Below are 6,639 nucleotides of genomic sequence, written 5' to 3'. Positions count from 1 at the left end.
TTATTAAACATGTTCAGTTCTTATTAAACAACATGTTCAGTTCTTATTAAACATGTTCAGTTCTTATTGAACAACATGTTCAGTTCTTATTAAACAACATGTCAAGTTCTTATTAAACAACATGTTCAGTTCTTATTAAACATGTTCAGTTCTTATTAAACATGTTCAGTTCTTATTGAACAACATGTTCGGTTTTTATTGAACAACATGTTCAGTTCTTATTAAACAACATGTCAAGTTCTTATTAAACAACATGTTCAGTTCTTATTAAACATGTTCAGTTCTTATTAAACATGTTCAGTTCTTATTGAACAACATGTTCGGTTTTTATTGAACATGTTCAGTTCTTATTAAACAACATGTCAAGTTCTTATTAAACAACATGTCAAGTTCTTATTAAACATGCTCAGTTCTTATTAAACATGTTCAGTTCTTATTAAACAACATGTTCAGTTCTTATTAAACATGTTCAGTTCTTATTAAACAACATGTCAAGTTCTTATTAAACAACATGTTCAGTTCTTATTAAACATGTTCAGTTCTTATTAAACATGTTCAGTTCTTATTGAACAACATGTTCGGTTTTTATTGAACAACATGTTCAGTTCTTATTAAACAACATGTTCAGTTCTTATTGAACAACATGTTCAGTTCTTATTAAACAACATGTCAAGTTCTTATTAAACATGTTCAGTTCTTATTAAACATGTTCAGTTCTTATTAAACAATATGTTCAGTTCTTATTGAACAACATGTTCAGTTCTTATTAAACATGTCAAGTTCTTATTAAACATGTTCAGTTCTTATTAAACATGTTCAGTTCTTATTAAACAATATGTTCAGTTCTTATTGAACAACATGTTCAGTTCTAATTCACCAACATGTTTAGTTCTTATTTACCAACATGTTCAGTTATTATTGAACATGTTCAGTTCTAATTCACCAACATGTTTAGTTCTTATTAAACATGTTCAGTTCTTATTAAACAACATGTTCAGTTCTTATTAAACATGTTCAGTTCTTATTAAACATGTTCAGTTCTTATTGAACAACATGTTCAGTTCTTATTAAACATGTTCAGTTCTTATTGAACAACATGTTCAGTTCTTATTGAACAACATGTTCAGTTCTTATTGAACAACATGTTCAGTTCTTATTAAACAACATGTCAAGTTCTTATTAAACAACATGTCAAGTTCTTATTAAACATGTTCAGTTCTTATTAAACATGTTCAGTTCTTATTAAACAATATGTTCAGTTCTTATTGAACAACATGTTCAGTTCTAATTCACCAACATGTTTAGTTCTTATTTACCAACATGTTCAGTTATTATTAAACAACATGTTCAGTTATTATTCACCAACATGTTTAGTTCTTATTCAACATGTTCAGTTCTTATTAAACAACATGTTTAGTTCTTATTCAACATGTTCAGTTCTTATTAAACATGTTCAGTTCTTATTAAACAACATGTTCAGTTCTTATTAAACATGTTCAGTTCTTATTGAACAACATGTTCAGTTCTTATTAAACAACATGTCAAGTTCTTATTAAACAACATGTTCAGTTCTTATTAAACATGTTCAGTTCTTATTAAACATGTTCAGTTCTTATTGAACAACATGTTCGGTTTTTATTGAACAACATGTTCAGTTCTTATTAAACAACATGTCAAGTTCTTATTAAACAACATGTTCAGTTCTTATTAAACATGTTCAGTTCTTATTAAACATGTTCAGTTCTTATTGAACAACATGTTCGGTTTTTATTGAACAACATGTTCAGTTCTTATTAAACAACATGTCAAGTTCTTATTAAACAACATGTCAAGTTCTTATTAAACATGCTCAGTTCTTATTAAACAACATGTCAAGTTCTTATTAAACATGTTCAGTTCTTATTAAACATGTTCAGTTCTTATTAAACAACATGTTCAGTTCTTATTGAACAACATGTTCAGTTCTTATTAAACAACATGTCAAGTTCTTATTAAACATGTTCAGTTCTTATTAAACATGTTCAGTTCTTATTAAACAATATGTTCAGTTCTTATTGAACAACATGTTCAGTTCTTATTAAACATGTCAAGTTCTTATTAAACATGTTCAGTTCTTATTAAACATGTTCAGTTCTTATTAAACAATATGTTCAGTTCTTATTGAACAACATGTTCAGTTCTAATTCACCAACATGTTTAGTTCTTATTTACCAACATGTTCAGTTATTATTGAACATGTTCAGTTCTAATTCACCAACATGTTTAGTTCTTATTAAACATGTTCAGTTCTTATTAAACAACATGTTCAGTTCTTATTAAACATGTTCAGTTCTTATTAAACATGTTCAGTTCTTATTGAACAACATGTTCAGTTCTTATTAAACATGTTCAGTTCTTATTGAACAACATGTTCAGTTCTTATTGAACAACATGTTCAGTTCTTATTGAACAACATGTTCAGTTCTTATTGAACAACATGTTCAGTTCTTATTGAACAACATGTTCAGTTCTTATTAAACAACATGTCAAGTTCTTATTAAACAACATGTCAAGTTCTTATTAAACATGTTCAGTTCTTATTAAACATGTTCAGTTCTTATTAAACAATATGTTCAGTTCTTATTGAACAACATGTTCAGTTCTAATTCACCAACATGTTTAGTTCTTATTTACCAACATGTTCAGTTATTATTAAACAACATGTTCAGTTATTATTCACCAACATGTTTAGTTCTTATTCAACATGTTCAGTTCTTATTAAACAACATGTTTAGTTCTTATTCAACATGTTCAGTTCTTATTAAACATGTTCAGTTCTTATTAAACAACATGTTCAGTTCTTATTAAACATGTTCAGTTCTTATTGAACAACATGTTCAGTTCTTATTAAACAACATGTCAAGTTCTTATTAAACAACATGTTCAGTTCTTATTAAACATGTTCAGTTCTTATTAAACATGTTCAGTTCTTATTGAACAACATGTTCGGTTTTTATTGAACAACATGTTCAGTTCTTATTAAACAACATGTCAAGTTCTTATTAAACAACATGTTCAGTTCTTATTAAACATGTTCAGTTCTTATTAAACATGTTCAGTTCTTATTGAACAACATGTTCGGTTTTTATTGAACAACATGTTCAGTTCTTATTAAACAACATGTCAAGTTCTTATTAAACAACATGTCAAGTTCTTATTAAACATGCTCAGTTCTTATTAAACATGTTCAGTTCTTATTAAACAACATGTCAAGTTCTTATTAAACATGTTCAGTTCTTATTAAACATGTTCAGTTCTTATTAAACAACATGTTCAGTTCTTATTAAACATGTTCAGTTCTTATTAAACAACATGTCAAGTTCTTATTAAACATGTTCAGTTCTTATTAAACATGTTCAGTTCTTATTAAACATGTTCAGTTCTTATTGAACAACATGTTCAGTTCTTATTAAACAACATGTCAAGTTCTTATTAAACATTTTCAGTTCTTATTAAACATGTTCAGTTCTTATTAAACAATATGTTCAGTTCTTATTGAACAACATGTTCAGTTCTAATTCACCAACATGTTTAGTTCTTATTTACCAACATGTTCAGTTATTATTGAACATGTTCAGTTCTAATTCACCAACATGTTTAGTTCTTATTTAACATGTTCAGTTCTTATTAAACAACATGTTCAGTTCTTATTAAACATGTTCAGTTCTTATTAAACATGTTCAGTTCTTATTAAACAACATGTTCAGTTCTTATTAAACATGTTCAGTTCTTATTAAACATGTTCAGTTCTTATTGAACAACATGTTCAGTTCTTATTAAACATGTTCAGTTCTTATTGAACAACATGTTCAGTTCTTATTGAACAACATGTTCAGTTCTTATTGAACAACATGTTCAGTTCTTATTAAACAACATGTCAAGTTCTTATTAAACAACATGTCAAGTTCTTATTAAACATGTTCAGTTCTTATTAAACATGTTCAGTTCTTATTAAACAATATGTTCAGTTCTTATTGAACAACATGTTCAGTTCTAATTCACCAACATGTTTAGTTCTTATTTACCAACATGTTCAGTTATTATTAAACATGTTCAGTTATTATTCACCAACATGTTTAGTTCTTATTCAACATGTTCAGTTCTTATTAAACATGTTCAGTTCTTATTAAACAACATGTTCAGTTCTTATTAAACATGTTCAGTTCTTATTGAACATGTTCAGTTCTTATTAAACAACATGTCAAGTTCTTATTAAACAACATGTTCAGTTCTTATTAAACATGTTCAGTTCTTATTAAACATGTTCAGTTCTTATTGAACAACATGTTCGGTTTTTATTGAACAACATGTTCAGTTCTTATTAAACAACATGTCAAGTTCTTATTAAACAACATGTTCAGTTCTTATTAAACATGTTCAGTTCTTATTAAACATGTTCAGTTCTTATTGAACAACATGTTCGGTTTTTATTGAACAACATGTTCAGTTCTTATTAAACAACATGTCAAGTTCTTATTAAACAACATGTCAAGTTCTTATTAAACATGCTCAGTTCTTATTAAACAACATGTCAAGTTCTTATTAAACATGTTCAGTTCTTATTAAACATGTTCAGTTCTTATTAAACAACATGTTCAGTTCTTATTAAACATGTTCAGTTCTTATTAAACAACATGTCAAGTTCTTATTAAACATGTTCAGTTCTTATTAAACATGTTCAGTTCTTATTAAACATGTTCAGTTCTTATTAAACAACATGTTCAGTTCTTATTAAACATGTTCAGTTCTTATTAAACATGTTCAGTTCTTATTAAACAACATGTTCAGTTCTTATTGAACAACATGTCAAGTTCTTATTAAACAACATGTCAAGTTCTTATTAAACATGTTCAGTTCTTATTAAACATGTTCAGTTCTTATTAAACAATATGTTCAGTTCTTATTGAACAACATGTTCAGTTCTAATTCACCAACATGTTTAGTTCTTATTTACCAACATGTTCAGTTATTATTGAACATGTTCAGTTCTAATTCACCAACATGTTTAGTTCTTATTTAACATGTTCAGTTCTTATTAAACAACATGTTCAGTTCTTATTAAACATGTTCAGTTCTTATTAAACAACATGTTCAGTTCTTATTAAACATGTTCAGTTCTTATTAAACAACATGTTCAGTTCTTATTAAACATGTTCAGTTCTTATTAAACATGTTCAGTTCTTATTGAACAACATGTTCAGTTCTTATTGAACAACATGTTCAGTTCTTATTAAACAACATGTCAAGTTCTTATTAAACAACATGTCAAGTTCTTATTAAACAACATGTTCAGTTCTTATTAAACATGTTCAGTTCTTATTGAACAACATGTTCAGTTCTTATTAAACAACATGTCAAGTTCTTATTAAACATGTTCAGTTCTTATTAAACATGTTCAGTTCTTATTAAACAATATGTTCAGTTCTTATTGAACAACATGTTCAGTTCTAATTCACCAACATGTTTAGTTCTTATTTACCAACATGTTCAGTTATTATTAAACATGTTCAGTTATTATTCACCAACATGTTTAGTTCTTATTCAACATGTTCAGTTCTTATTAAACAACATGTTTAGTTCTTATTCAACATGTTCAGTTCTTATTAAACATGTTCAGTTCTTATTAAACAACATGTTCAGTTCTTATTAAACATGTTCAGTTCTTATTGAACAACATGTTCAGTTCTTATTAAACAACATGTCAAGTTCTTATTAAACAACATGTTCAGTTCTTATTAAACATGTTCAGTTCTTATTAAACAATATGTTCAGTTCTTATTGAACAACATGTTCAGTTCTAATTCACCAACATGTTTCGTTCTTATTTAACATGTTCAGTTCTTATTAAACAACATGTTTAGTTCTAATTCACCAACATGTTTAGTTCTTATTTACCAACATGTTCAGTTATTATTAAACAACATGTTCAGTTATTATTCACCAACATGTTTAGTTCTTATTCAACATGTTCAGTTCTTATTAAACAACATGTTTAGTTCTAATTCACCAACATGTTTAGTTCTTATTTACCAACATGTTCAGTTATTATTAAACAACATGTTCAGTTATTATTCACCAACATGTTTAGTTCTTATTCAACATGTTCAGTTCTTATTAAACAACATGTTTAGTTCTTATTCAACATGTTCAGTTCTAATTCACCAACATGTTTAGTTCTTATTCAACATGTTCAGTTCTTATTAAACAACATGTTTAGTTCTTATTCAACATGTTCAGTTCTAATTCACCAACATGTTTAGTTCTTATTCAACATGTGCAGTTCTTATTCACCAACATGTTTAGTTCTTATTCACCAACAGGTTCAGTTCTGTTGAATAAGAACTGAACATGTTGAAACACACCTCAGCTGGAACATGAACTGGGACTTTCTGTTTCTGTGAACACTCGTTGGCTCCAGACAGGAAGGTTCATACCAACGATTATCAGACAGCCTTTCCATTATCATAATCTATATGTGTATATTGTCCTCCACCTTATAAAAATGCTACTTATTCTCCTTTTGAAGCAGCTGCAGGTCTAACTAAAGCATTTCACTGCACATCGTGTCTGTATGATGGAGTGTGACAAAGAAACTGATGT

Source organism: Embiotoca jacksoni, unplaced genomic scaffold (genome assembly GCF_022577435.1).
Source record: "Embiotoca jacksoni isolate LCO1_2020_lvr unplaced genomic scaffold, fEmbJac1.0.p SCAF_60, whole genome shotgun sequence".
NCBI lineage: Eukaryota > Metazoa > Chordata > Actinopteri > Embiotocidae > Embiotoca > Embiotoca jacksoni.
The sequence above is the reverse complement of the archived record's forward strand: the minus strand, read 5'-3'. Positions refer to the sequence as shown.